This window comes from Alligator mississippiensis, chromosome 6, assembly GCF_030867095.1.
Source record: "Alligator mississippiensis isolate rAllMis1 chromosome 6, rAllMis1, whole genome shotgun sequence".
NCBI classification, from domain to species: domain Eukaryota; kingdom Metazoa; phylum Chordata; order Crocodylia; family Alligatoridae; genus Alligator; species Alligator mississippiensis.
Genome location: NC_081829.1, coordinates 39,167,705 through 39,182,915, shown reverse-complemented (window position 1 = coordinate 39,182,915; position 15,211 = coordinate 39,167,705). Strand labels below are relative to the sequence as shown.

General features: G+C 44.0%; 1 long non-coding RNA gene across 1 annotated transcript in view; it reads left to right on the top strand.

Moving 5' to 3' along the window:
- Positions 1–3,087: 3,087 nt before the first annotated feature.
- LOC132251257 (uncharacterized) overlaps positions 3,088–15,211 on the top strand; it is a 54,981-nt gene continuing 42,857 nt past the window's right edge. Inside the window, exon 1 of the long non-coding RNA XR_009463212.1 lies at positions 3,088–3,155. This is a non-coding gene — a long non-coding RNA (uncharacterized LOC132251257). The remainder of the gene's footprint in view (positions 3,156–15,211) is intronic.

Sequence of the window (15,211 nt, the reverse complement as noted above, 5' to 3'; positions counted from 1 at the left end):
TTTCTTTTCTTTTTTCCCAGGTAGGTAAGGGCAGGGCAAGGGGAGCTTAGTGAGAGAGTTGGTAGGGAAAAAAAAATACAGCAGATACTGCAAATCCAAGTCCAGCAGCAGGCAGCAGCCCAGGAGGATGCAAAGTAGCAGGAAGATCAAGTTACATGTATAGTGCAAATGCAGGTGCAAAATACCGAGCAGTTAAGGCTAGCTGTAGAAGGGAACCAGTGGGTGATGGTCTGGACCCTGGGGGCTACTGCAGCCCAAGCTCTGAGGAGGACCTGGAGGCATGGTAATGCCACATGTGCCCAGGGATGATGATCCTGAGACTTTTTTTAGAGGTATTCAAAAAGATGGAAAACAGCAGAAAGATGCCTGGACAGCACAACTGGGTCTGTTCTTGATGGGAGAGGCACAGGTAGCTCATGGCAGAATACCCTTAACCAAGGCCCAGAATTGTGATATAGTGAAAGAGGCCATCTTCCATTGGCTAGAGGTAACAGAGGAGAAGCAGCAATTTTGGAAGCAAAAAATAGGATCTAAGATCACTCATCAACTAACACAGACCCTTAGGGGCCCAAGAGGAGGCTTGTCAGTGGCTATGGCCTCAGGAAAGGAATGCTGAGGAGATAGTGGAGATGGTGGTCCTGGGAACTGGAAGTCCTTGGTGCAGTGATACCAGCCAAAAATGGTACAAGAAGTGGAACAGTTGGTAGATGATTTTTAGCAGCTGGGAGGGGCCACCACCCCAGCAGTTTTCAGCCTGCTGTGCCTTAACACACACAGGGTCATCTAGGTCATGTTTTTCCTGTCAGGAGCTTGAGGTGCAGTTCCCCCCAAAGCCCTGCATCTATCTTCTTGAAACTTGGCAGACTTTGTGGCCTCATCAGGGGCTACCATCCCTGCAGTTTTCATCTACCTGTGCTGTAACACATACAAGTGACATGAGTTTTGCTTTCAAGAATTTGGGATGCAGTTCCTTCCGAACCCCTGCACCATTCTTCTTGAAACCTGGCAGACTTCATGGACTTCACAGAGGCTACCAAACTGGCAAGTTTCATCCAAAGCAGACAAAAAACAACAAAGTTATAGATATTTCATTGATTCCCCATTATACCCTATGGCTGGATCTCCAAGGCGGCTCCAAAGCTTTTCTGAAGCAGTTAAGAAGCTCTGAAACACTTTGTAAAGCCTAAAGAAGCCAGTGCTTCAATCTGGACATGATGCTTTGGACGCCAAAGTGTCCAAAGCTTATCCGGATCCAAAGCATGATCCAAAGCCTCTCACAGCCCTAGTCACTGGGGAATTTCTGAATGAGTGGAACAATCCTATCATCAAGGTCCCAAAAAAGACCGGAACATGCACCTCCAAAAGGTTAACCACATGACTCACTTTGACCCATACCCAATGCCCCAGGTAGAACCCCTCTTAGAAAGAATAGGAGATATATGCTTAATATCTATAATTGATTTATTAAAAGGATTCTGGCAAATATAATTGGAGGAGCACTCTTTGGAGAAAATGGCATTTGCCACCCTCTTAGGGTTATACAAATTTGTGTCCTTTGGTTTTCACAAGGCTGCTGCAACATTTCAGAGACTAATAGGGTGTAAGCCCCTCATTGGGAATATGCAGTGGCCTACATTGATGTTGTAGTGGTATATTCAGGATCATGGGTGGACCATTTGTTTGTATTATATGTAGATGCCTCCAATGTGGCACTGGGTGCAGTGCTGTCTCAGCTGGGGAACAGAGGAAAGCATCTGGTAGTTTGTACTAGTCAGAAAATACAGTCCCAGGAGCAGGCATATACCACAATCGAAAAAAGAATGTCTAGCAGTGAAGTGGGAAATAGAGAGTTCCTGTTATTATTTCATGGGTCATAAGTTTACAGTGGTGACAGACCACACACCACTACATAGGTTAAATAAAGTGAGGTCAGAAAACCAAAAGTTAATGACATGGAACCTGTGCTTACAAATTTTTAATTTTTTTATAGCGCATCAGCCATAGAGCATACACTACAACTCTGTTGTTTTCTTGAGGAAGGGCAAGGAGGTGGGCTTGTTGGCCTCAAAGTGAATTGAAACCTGGAAGGGGGAGGTGTGTACCAGGGCTGGCCCTGTTACTATTGATGCAGTGGAGTCCAAATGGCCCCACACCCAGGTGTAGGGAATGAGGAAAAGCTGGCCCATGTGTGCTAGGAGGGAAAATAAAAAGCACCCATAGCAGCCTCTAAGTGTGGCTGAACTGACATCACAAAAGGGAATGTTGCTGTACTGAGTCTGGGGCGAACAGGGTTCTAGCAGTTGCTAGCAGGGACCATTGCTTCTGAGCTAGGGAAAGACATTACACATGAACCAATTTAAGTGATCAGAAACTGGTTTAAACCTGTTACAGAACAGATGTTCAGTGCACATAAACCAGTTTGAAAATTGCTGAAACCACTTGGAGATAAACCTGATTGAATATAGTATCAGACTTAACTGATTTGTCTGAAACCGGTTTATGCAATGTCTGTCCTAGACCCCTTGCTGGTCTAAGATAAGTCAGACTCCCCCAGCATCCTGGCATGTTATCTAGAATGGGTGAGGCTGTCTGCTCTACAGCATTGCTGAATTCTCTCCTCTGCTCTGGCTGCAGCTCCAGAGACTGTGGGATGCTCCCCTCCTCACCACTCACTGCTAAGCAGGAATTCCCCCCCACCCTATATCTTGCAGAGAGTTGTCTGTGTATTAGCTAGCAGACCACATGCTCACTATGATCTGTGCTGAATCAACAGGTAGAATCAACAGGCATTATTAACAAATAGCTGGTAATGCCCCTCTGTTGTTTTCTAAATGGGGTAATTAACACTGAGTTAGGGGTTATAAATTCTGTTATCGGTTCCCTGCTGGGCTAATCAGAGTGTAGCAGGGCACTAAGGTGCCTGCTATGTGGAGAGCAGGGATAACTACCCAGGTGCGGTTTGCTAGGGCAACCAGAGGGAAATAGAGACCCACACCTGCCAGCGGTCAGCTGACTGGAAGGGGGATGGCCTGGCTTCCATATAAGTTCCAGGCCCGGGGATTGGAGGCAGTTCCCTGCTGGCAGCCAAGGGGAAAGGAGCTCTGCCTGAGTGAGCAAAGAGGGAGGCCTGACTGCACTAGTAGCTACCGATATGGGTAAGAGATGGAACAACACTGGAGTGGCTCGAATGAGGTTTTTAGCTTAGCAACTGGAATTTGTTATAGCCCAGGGGCTTATGTTTTGTGTTTGTTGTTTGTGACCAGTGGCTTGGGTGAGGTTATAAGGGAATGGAGGGGGCCTCATAGGGGACTCACAGTAGCATGGGGACCCCCAGCTCCAGAGAGGAAGCAGCGATTGAGAAGCCCCAGAGAGGGGGCAGAGACTGATGAACACCAGAAAAGGGCAGCATTGGGAGTGTGCCAACCCCGAGCACCAGATAGGGCACAACATTGGGAGAGCCTGAGTGCCCAGTAAGGCGCAGAGTGAGACAAGGTTGTAGAGAACCCAAGTGTCAGTGAGGCGGAGCAAGACAAGGCTGTGGAGAGCCCGAGCACCCAGTAAGGCACAGAGCAAGACAAGGTTGTGGAAAGCCAGGTGCCAGTGAGGCGCAGAGTGAGACAGGGCTGCAGAGAGCCTGACTACCAGTGAGACATTGGGTGAAACCAAACAAGGTCTGTTACATCATTGTGGCTTGGGGCATGGTAAAGGGGTGGTTGGAGCCACGCATAGCCCATAAGGCTGGGGTGCACAGAAAGCCCATTAATGAACGGGGCCAGTGTATAGCAGAAAGCCATGGCCAAGGGGATGGAAAGGCAGCCTTCCTATCATATATATACAACATCAAAGATGTGGTGGGCGAGAATCGAGGGTGCCCTTTTGGTGAACTTGGCACGGTAAAGGGGGCGTTAGGGGAGAGCATGGTGACCCCTAGGACACCGTCCCATTACACAGAGCATCCTGCTGGGGCCTGGCCATGCCCCTCCTCAGCTCAGTGCTGTGGAAGGAAGGGAGGGTTGATCTAGCCCCGCCCCCTCCTTTAGTTTCTAGCCTGAGCCACTGCAGGCATGTGCCCACATTTCTGGGATGCCTGCCCAGTTACAAAACAGATTTAGCCTAGCCAAGTTAGAATAACCAAAAAAGATAGAATCAATTCGGGCCCAGGTTTTTTGAACATTTGTCCCTAGCCCTGCTATTTGTATATTTTGTTTGCATGGAAGCTGTGCATGCTTCCTTCAAAGCCTCTGAGGGACAAAAGGTGACAGGGAAAGACTGAAGCCCCTGGGGACTGCCTAATGAACTAGGGATGCATGGAGCCACCTAGGAACCACTCAGAGAGCTAAGTGGCAGTTTCTTTGTTGAACTTTATTTTTCTTTTGCAGTTCTTAAAAATCCAGGGTGATCTTGTGGTGTTATAGCCTAGCTCGGCTGTAGCAGAGGTGAGGACCCTGAATAGTGGGTCCTTAGCTAAAGTCAGCAGCAAATATTAAAGTGGCTGGTTCAGGGTACCTGTATAAACATGCCTAGCTCTGTCCTGCCCCAAAGCTACCCATAGCATTGGCTGCCACTTGCATACAGCAAGGGTGCATAAAACAAGGGTGGAGTCTAGCGTTAATCTTCTCACAACTGCTGGGGAGGCACTAGCTGAAGAGCTAGTGAGGTGTCTGAGGGTGTGTGAGCTGCTGAATGTTGTCTGCAATGCATGCAGTATCTTGCTGGGGCTTGTAGTGAAATAATGAAGTATTTGTAATTAAAATGAAAATGAAGTATTTGTAATTAATACTTCATTAATTACAAAAACTTATAAAAAGGACTATTTAAAGTAATGAAGTAACTATCTTACTATTGCCCTTGCAAAGGTGGGATATAACCCTGCTGGTATCCTCCCATCCCAGGAAATTCCTGCTGACTCCCCCAGGCTGTTTCTTGGGCTGTCACACTTCTTGTACACTCTGTCTTTCCAGGAGGACTTATTCTATGTTTCACAGTTAGCCATGACTCCAGAAAAACATTCTGCTTTCCAAAAGCAAGATGTAAGCTTTGGTTGGGGGGGGGGGGGGGGGGATGCGGTGTGTCGGTGTGTGGTATGTGATAAAATATGGTACACACCCAGATGGACTCTGTCTTTGAAATCTCACTGGAGCCACAATAAGCAAGAGTGATTTTTATTGCTGCCCCTCGGCATCTTCCATTTATTAAAAAGAATGTTTTTAGCAGAGAAGTAGGGTTGTGCATAGCTTCGGACCGTGCTTTGGATCCGGAGAAGCTTTGGACACTTCAACATCTGAAGCAGCATGTCCAGATGAAGCGCTGGTTCCTTAGGCTTTCTGAAGTGCTTCAGAGCTTCTGAACTGCTTCAAAAAAAGCTTCAGAGCTGCCTTGGAGATCCGGCCATGGGGTATAACGGGGAATCAATGAAATATCTATAACTTTGTTGTTTTTTGTCTGATTTGGATGAAACTTGGAGGGGTGGTAGCCTCTGTTGACAAGTGTTAGATGTTAATGATCAATGATTAACACCTACAAAACCACAAACTAAGGAGACAAAATAATCAATACAGAAAATTAACTGCCCCAAGACAGAAACAGTTGCACAAGCACCCATGTCATGAGTTTTGCCTGTCAGTAGCTAGAGGTGGAGGGACCCAGAACCCCTGCACCTATCTCCTTGACATCTGGCAGGCTTTGGGGCTGCAGCAGGGGCTAGCATCCCTGCAGCTTTCACCCTGCTGTGCCTTAACACACACAATGTCACCCATGTCATGAGTTTTGCTTGTCTGCAGCTTTAGGTGCAGTTCCCTCCAAACCCCTGCAATTATCTCTTTGAAACTTGGCAGGATTTGTGGCCAGATCAGGGGCCACCACCCCTGCAGTTTTCAGCCTGGTGCACTTTAACACACACAGGGTCACCCATGCCATGTGTTTTGCCTGTCAGCAGCTTGAGGTGCAGTTTCTCCCAAACCCCTTCACCTATCATTTTGAAATTTTGCAGGCTTCATGGCCTCAGCAGGGATTACCACCCATGTAGTTTTTACCCCACTGTGGCTTAATATATACATGTGACATGAGTTTTGCTTTCAAGAATTTGGGGTGCAGTTACCCAGAAACACCTGCACCTGTCTTCTTGAATCATGGCAGGCATAATTTTCTCAGGATAGGCTACCACTCCTGCAAGTTTCATCCAAATCAGACAAAAACCAACCAAGTTATAGATATTTAATTGATTTCCCCATTATAACCTAAGGTCGGATCTCCAAGACAGCTCCGAAGCTTCGGAGCCTCTTCGGCCAGATCAAAGCGGTAACCCAGTCCAGCACTCTGAATCGGATTACTGGCATCTGAAGTGGCTGGATCCGCAGCCGGATTGAATACCTGCCTACTCGCACGGGCCTACAGAGGAGTAAATCACTAAGAAAAAAAAAAAAAAGTATTGTAATACAAAAGACCACAGACATGATTCTTGTGGTGTATTTAACTATATAAATAATATGTCATTTTCTGTTTAATGTACCATTTCCTGCAACAGTCTATACTTAAACTTCATATTTTCGTTTAAGTACTTTGTCTTTAAGTGTTTTGATATGAATAGTCATACTGCTGTTGACAGTGCATGTTTATTCCTGCAGTAACCTTGAAAACAGTATTGGGTGCCATTCTGCAGAATATGGAAAAAATTAAAAGGACAGCTTTCAAAGCAATAAATAATAGATCTGTTAAGTATTTCAATGAAACCTTTTAGTTTTCTCATTAGATGTCATTTTTTTTCTTCTCTTTTTAAAATAGGTAGCTATATAGTGCTCATGAAAGTTTCTAAAAGAATAGCCCTAATGACAAGACTTGCATGGAAAAAAATGGGACATAAATGGTCAGTGCAAATTTCCTGTTCAATACTTAAAGAGATGACAGCATAATTCAGGTACCTTTTAAACTAGACAGAAAATGTTTTTCACAGTCTTGCAGCCTTTTTGAAGTTTTAGGGAAAAAAAAATTATTCCCATTCCCATGCCATGCCATTCCATCCCAATCAGCACAACAAGTCAAAATACTGGCAAATCTTTCACAAATGAAAATACAGGGAGAGGGATGAAGGGAGGGCATGGAATTACGTCGGCCTTTGGAAATTTTAGCCTTCTCTCCATCAGCTGTTATTTTCTCATCGTCCTTTAAAAATAATAGATCTATAATTTCCTTCATCTCTCTTACTTCTAAATGTATTGATGGTAACCTTTTCTAATTGCTCTTTATGCCTCTGACTACTAGGGGTGTATGAAGTGGGCCCTATTTGATTCCAATTTGGCCCAAATCAGGGACTGTGATTCAATTCACTGGTTCAGATCACTGTCCCTGATTTGATTTGGCCAAATCCAAATCTGAAGATTTGATGCTGATTCAGAGAATCAGTGATTTGGACATAGACACAGCTTTACAAGTTTTTTCTACATACTGTTAGGGTAACTATGAATCTTGGGGAGTACTGGGTGTGCAGCTGAATGAAGGCTTTTTCCTGTGTCTCAGCAAAAGCTGCGGGTCGCAAGGCTGGATAATATTTTAAAAGGAACCTCCACAAAAGTTGCTGGTCACAAGGCTGAATGATATATTAAAAGCAACTAATTTTGCTAATGCTTAAGTAAGCGGATTCTTAACAAAAGGATTGGATGCAAAATGCATGATGTGTTGGGTAAAAATAGGATGCAGATGACCAGCTATCATCAAGAGAGAAAGCAGAAATATGGCCTTGGAGATGGTGCTGAAGTCAGCAAGAAAACCAGAAAGAAACTGCAAGTGACCAAAAGAAGATAGGAGTCAAAGTCTTACGCATGTGCTCTTAGCAGAGAGGCATGTAAATGAAGGAAATGCATAGGCAATACCTTGCTAATGAAGCAAACAGTAAACAGAGGTGGAGTTAAAAATGATATGGGAGTAAAAAATGGGTGGAACCAAAGGAGGGCTGAAGACAGAGTAAATGTTAATATGTATGAACCAAGGTGTATAAAATGTGAAAAGAACTAGTGTTCAATGCAGGTCCCCTGGTTCACAGGCTGTGTTCTGTGAGGGACCCTTGTCCAAACCTGTCTCCACTCTGAATAAAGCTGTTGTGAGCAGTGTGTGTTGGTGTTTGCTCCCTGCTTGCTCTGGCTAATGAGTACCAGGATCCATGAGCAACTGGACCAGCATCTCCCTAGTCATTGGGCACCACATGGCATCGGGGTTTAACACATACTTTGAGGTAGCAGGCATGGCTCGTGGACACTGTGATTCTGGGGCACATGGAGCATCCCACAGGAGTGAGGAGGGCCCCTCCACGTGCTCAGCAGTGAACCAAGAAGTGGACCAGAAGTACTTCCAGTCCACTTCCAGGTCTGCTGCCAAGTGCTTTGAGGACCCTCGTGCTCCTATGGAACACTCCATGAGTCCCAGCATCACAGCACTCACAAGCTCCTGCTACCTAGAGGTATGTAGAAAAAATAATTAAAGCTATCTCTGTCTGAATCTCTGAATCTCTCTGAATTGATTCGGAGGGTTCTGATTTGATTTGGAGAGATTAAAGGGTCCTCTGATTTGATTCAGCTTCAGAGATATGGCCACCAAATCATGCCGAATTTTCATCAAATCGAATCAGGGACTGAAGCTTCTCTCAGTCTTACTGACTACGCGTAATACTCTTTGTGCTATAGTCTTCCTGCTTTTGTCCCTGTGGTTGTGTTATTTCTTTTTTACTCATCCCTAGAAATGCATACCTATTTCCACTGTTCTATGAGTCCTTTTTCACATCACTATAAACCTCCTGATTCAGCCCTATTGGTTTCTATGTTTTCCATTCTACTACTGCCTTGTGAGATAGATTGTAATACCATAGAATGTATAATATCATCTCTCCCTTATCTCTCAGCTCCCCTGTACATTTTATTAGAATTATTTATGTAGAAACTTTACCTATGATTTCCTCACATGTGGTCTTCAAACAAAAGGTTGTGCTCACTACCTCCTAAGATCCTCTTGGACTGATTGTGTCCTGTCCTGTTGATTTTTCCAGCAGTAATCTGGATTAAATACATATGTACCATCAGTTCTGTATTAGGAACAATTACATTAATTGTTCCAAAAATGCCCCTCAGCCAATTCCTACTCTTGGTTTGGAAGTTTAGTACAGATCCTTATCATGATATTACCTCCTGTACTTTCATCACCTCCATGTACGATCAAGTCTTTCAGACATCAACTTCAGAGTAAGCACAGATATTCTTGATATACAAAGCAACACTCTTGTTTTTGTCATTTTTTTCTTTAAAAAAAACTATGTTCTTTGTGGAGGAATCATCCCTCCATCTGGCTCACTGCTGTGAGCAGGCCACCCCTCCCTGATCTGTTTAATTTAACACTGAGTTCTGACCTGGGCTGGAGACATTCCTGAGGGAGGAGGAACCTGCTCCCTTTGTCTCAAGTTTTCCACCCTTGCAGGTCATGTGACTGGTTCTCTCTTCTGGTCAGTTGTGTGTCATTGGGAAGCACTGGTCAGTAGCCAGTGGGACTGCTTCTGATGGGAACTTAGTGATGAAGTCAGAAGGTCTATTTAAGTGATCCTCTCCAGGAAGAAGGGGACCCACACTGAGCATCATGGACTTCTGCAAGCCATCTCTCATACTCAGGATCCAGAAGTGAGTAATTTACCAGAAACTTAACTAGGAACTCAGATTAATGTACTCTAGTTGCATATCAAAGGGGTACCAAGCCTCTCTGTTTGCTCAGGGTTATTTTTTTGCTACTCTTCAAACTTGTACACCTCCCCATGCCTACCCTCTCTACCCAATAAAGCTGTCCATTATAGCCAGCAGTGTTGTACATGCTCGAGAGGAATTGGGCAGGCCTTCTTGCTCCCTTGGGTTGGCTGACCAAGGGAGGCTACTTCTTAAGCTTCAGGCTAATAGATTCACTCCAACATCCCAAGGTTTACAGGGCCTGTGTATCCTAGGCAGCACAGGGCCCAGACAGAGACCTGAGTCTGGGTGGTGGCGGCACTACCCCAGGCTTGTGGGTGTGCTCCAGGAAGGGGGTTAGTCAGAAGTTGGAACCTGTGGAGAGGCATCTGAAGCCTGGTTTTTGGTGGGGCACAGTGAGGTGGGTGCCTCAGCACAGGAACACCCACTACTGGCTTGCCATACTCTTCACCCAATATTTCAGTCCTAAGATTTATCCCACCAAATCTTTGTGATGCTAGTTAAGATGTAATTTCAGTATTGCACTAAGACGTATGTTTGTTCTGTTTATGCTCCATTTTCCTAGTGTTAGTATATGGATATCTAAGATGTTGAGTGTGTTGCTCCACTCTTTCTTTTTTTCCTCTTGTCTCTCTCATGATTTTATTACTGTTTCCCATATCCCTGCCATACTTAATAAAACATTTTTTTTCTGTTGGCTTTTGTCACCTGCCCCTTCAAACATGGGTATAATCCCTCCTAACTGGGTTGGCAAGCAACTATGTTTAGATGCATCCTCTATTCTTTGTAAGATAGACCTCAAAAACATCCCACTGTCAGGAAAAAAAATCCAATACTCAAGAAAGCTAATACTCTCATGTTGACATTACTTGTGCAATGATTCATCCTCTTCAGAATATATCTGTCTTACTGGACTTTTAAAGCATTTAAAGCTTGATTCTGTACAATCTATGTTCAAAATCTGAGTCAAATTGGACTGAACAAAACATGACTTAGACAGAAACCTATTTAATATTACACAGAATACTGGTGTGGGGCAACAAAATTATGTCTTTATAACTGTGCCCATGATCACTCCCACAGACATGATGTTATATCTAATGGCCTCTGCAAATTTATCTTGCATAAAAGGATTGTGAAGGGAGACAGCTATGTTATTTTTATTTTTAACCAATTCAAATCTTCAAAAGGTTAAGGTTGGTTTGGGTTTGCATATAATTAAGGTTTGGACCAATTTTATCCTAGATGAACTGTCACCCTCACGTCTCTATTAGGGCTGAGAGAAATTTCACCAGGTGTTTCATTTCAAAGCTGTTTCAAGGCATTTTGAACTCAAAACAGCAAAATTGAAATGAAACAAGTCTTCAAAACACCTTCAAAATGAAACAAGGACACTCAAAACATTTAAAATGTTTTGAAACATTTTGAGGTTTGAAGCCAGGCTTATTTGGCTTCAGTGCTGGTCCTAACCAGCAGTAGCAGCCGCCTCCTGTCATCTGGCAGGCAGATTGGAGGCCTGCCTGCATCCCCGGGAGGGTGGCAGGGCTGTGCTGGACTCCTCCTGGGGGTGCGGGGCCCTGATCTGCTGGATGACAGGAGGCTGGTTCAGCCGCCTGCAACCAATCTTTCAAGTGCTGGGCGCACGCTGTGCCCAGCACCAGTCCCAGGTGGCAGCAGCATCCTGTGATTTGGCAGGCAGATAGGGGCAGGCAGACTACTCTCTACCCCCAAGAGTAGTCTGTCACATCCCTGAAGCCCTCCCAGGGAGACAGGCAGGCCCCCGATCTGTGGGCCGAATAACAGGAGGCTGCCGCTGCTGGCAAATGACAGGAGTATTGCTGTCAACAGCTTGAGGTACAGTCTCCTAGAAACCTATGCACCTATTTCCTTGAAACTTGGCAGGCATCATGCCCTCCAAAGGGGCTACTGTCCCTGTAAGTTTTATCAAACTCAGGCAAGAAATGAGAGAGTTTTAGGCATTTTCATGATTCCCCATTATAGCCTATGGGCAAAATGTTGAAACAGCAAAACAGTTTCGACAAAATAAAATGCAACAGTGCTCTCGAAATGAAACAAAACTCAAAATGAAACAGTGTTCCAATGAAACATCAAAATGGAAGCTGAAGTGGAACGGTGCTGTTTTACACAGCCCTAATCTCTCTATGTAGCATTTGCAGTTCTCTTTATTTTATAGAAATGAGGCTATTTATAAGCACTCAAATCTTTCTGCTTCTGATATCCAGGTTTCATAAATGGAATAATATTGAAAATGACTTGGAAAATAAGATCGTGATGTTACAGCCCTATTGCAGACTTTATTTTTATTTTTTTTTATAAAGAATATCTAGAGGCCAAATTAGAAAAGTACCATTGTGATATACATGCTTTTTACCCCTTCCATCATTGACTGTGATATTAATCTATTTAAAATAAAATAAGAAAAGAAATAACCGTATATCCCAGAGATGCTTAGAACCAATATTTGAAGTTTGCTTAATTAAGTTTGAATCATAAGTTTGTTTAAGAATTAAGAGATGTCCTTAAGCTACTGGGAAAGTTATTGTTTGAGTCCAGTACACTTGGATTGTGCACCTTGCTGGTGCTTTCAGTATTGTACTCTCAACTTGTCAAAATGCACATGGACAAGTTGAACTCCAGTAAAAAACAAACTTTTGTTGTTTAAACAGCTGGGCATTATAATTGTAGGGAAAGACTTGTAAACTTGGAAAAATCTCAGGGCTCAACTGGACACTTTCTGAAAGTGTATAAGGATTGGCAAACAAGGTTCCTTGGGTGAATTTGATATCTTTTATTAGACCAACCCAAATGGTTGGAGAATAGTTATTAAGCAAGCTTTCGGGTTCAAAAACCCTTCGTCAGGCTAAGAAAGCTTCAGCAGTTGGTGTGTGCTCTTCCTGGATGGAATGAAAAGTAAAAAGCCAGGGGCTGGGCTGGGCTGGGGAGTCAGCTGCCAGGCAGATTATAATGTACCAAAAATCCAATGTCTATGTTTAGTCCATGATCTCTGGTATCCAGCAGGTTGATGAAATGGAGCTAATAGGCTCATCTCTAGGAAGTGTTGTGTAAAGTTTCCCTTGAGGATCAGGACTGAGATTGGAGAGAGAGTGGCCCTCCTGTGAGAAATGTGCCCCCACCAGTAATTGAGTGTTTCTGTCTTTGATGGATTTCCGGTGTGCATTCATTCTGGTGCGCAGTTGTTGTCTGGTCTCTCCTACATATCTTGCATCAGGGCATTTGGTGCATTGGATGAGGTGTATTACATTTCTGGAGGTGCAGCTGTAAGATCCTGGGATGCTGATGACTCTGTTGTGGGGTGTAGTAACAGTGGGGGTGGTGGAGATGTGTTGGCAGGTTTTGTATTTCTTGTCCTGGCATGGTCTGGATCCTTTTGGTGTGTTCTGGGCATGAGGAAGTTTGCGTCTGGTGATGAGGTTGGCGAGGTTCGGTGCTTGTTTGAAGGCTAGGATGGGTGGCTCTGGGAAGGTCTTTTTAAGAATAGGGTCTCTTTCTAATATGGGTTGCAATTTTTTTTGAGGATTTTCCGTACAGGTTCAAGGGAGGGGCGATATGTCATAACCAGCTGTGTGCGATTTGTGGGTGTTTTTCTTCTGTACTGGAGTTGGTCTTCATGTGGTATCCAGGTGACTCTTTCAAACATGCGATCTACCTCTCTGGAGGAGTGTCCTTGCTGGGTGAAAGCCTTTTTAAGATTGGTGAGGTGGCGATCCTGGGTGGTCTCTTCTGTACAAATGTGGTGATATCTGAGGGCTTGGCTGTATATCACAGCTTTTTTGGTGTTTTTAGGGTGATTCCTGGTTCTGTGCAGATATGTACGTTGGTCTGTGGGTTTCTTGTATACTGTGGTCTGTATTTTACCCTTCTGGATACTGATCATTGTGGCTAAAAAGGAGATGTTGGTGCTGGAGTATTCTAAAGAAAGTCGGATAGAGGGATGGTGATTGTTGAATTTCTGGTGGAACTCAATCGGAGATTGCAGGTTTTCAGTCCAAATGATGAAGATGTCATTGATGTATCTTAAGTATAGCAAGGGTTTGATGGTGAAGTTCTTAAGGAAGTCTTCTTCCAGGTGGCTCATAAAAAGGTAGGCATACTGTGGGGCCATTTTAGTGCCCATAGCTGTTCCCATCATTTGGAGGAAGTGTTGATTCTTAAAAGTGAAATTGTTGTGTGTGAGGATGAAGTGTATAAGCTCAGTAATATCTTTGGGTCTGTATTCTGGGTTGTAATCTTGTTCCTGTAGATATGTAAGGCAGGCTTGGATGCCATCCTGGTGTGGGATGTTGGTATATAGGCTGGTAACATCCATTGTGGCTAGGAGTGTGTTGCTGGGAAGGTGGTCTATGTTTTTAAGTTTCCATAGAAAGTCTGTAGTGTCTTGTACAAAACTTGCTCTGTGGATGACAAGCGGTTTTAGAATTGATTCAATGAAACCTGGTATTTCCTCAGTTAGGGTCCCATGGTTGGATATGATAGGTTGCCAGAGTTTCCTTGTTTGTGGATTTTAGGGAGCATATAAAAAGTCGCCAGGTTAGGTAGCGGGGGGATCAAGGTCTGTAGTTTTTCTTGTAGTCTTAATGGAAATAATTTGATGGTATTGTTGAGTTTGTTTTTTTTTGGTGAAAAGGAGAGTAGGATCTTCTTGTAGTTCTTTGTAGTAGGTGGTGTCAGAGAGCTGTCTCTTGGCTTCCTTTATGTAATCCTCATGGTTTAGGATGACTGGCTCCTCCTTTATCTGCTGGTTTTATTACTATTTGGTGGTTAGATCTTAGACATTCTATGGCCTTTTTCTCTGGTAGAGAGAGGTTGTTGTGGTGGCATGTGTTGCTGATTATTTCATTGTTCATTCTTTCCCTGAAGCAGTCAATGTAGTGGTCAAGGTTAGGGTTTCGTCCACTGCGAGGTGTCCAATCTGATGTTTTTGGGGGCTTTTTGGCATTGATCCTTTCCTGAATGTTGTCAGAGGATGAGTTGTTGTTGGGAGTGGGTTCAGTTTGGTTGTGGAAATATTCTTTGAGGCGCAGGCATCGGAAGAATCCTTCTAGTTCTCCACATTGAAGTATTTTATTAGGGTGTTTTTCTGGACAGAAATTTAGGCCTTTAGAAAGGACAGATTTTTCAGTTTTGGTAAGCGTGTGTGTGGAGAGAGTGATTAATATTTGTGGGTTGGTTGCTGCTTTCAGTTTCATTGAGTCTGAGGTTGGAAGGTCGTAAGGTGTTGGTATTGTTCCTCTGATGGTTGTTTTGTGGCTGGGGAGCTTGTTCTTGGAGTAATTTGTTCAAGGATTGGCAAGATTTTTTTAATCATCAACGTTATGTTGTATACCAGGAAAAATTTAAAAAGCTAGAACTCTTCAGTTAGGAAAAGGGGTGGGCGGGGGGGGATGAGAGTTACAAAGTAATGGAGGGTACATACCAGGTAAACAGGGAACTATTGTTCACCAATTCCCAAAATACTA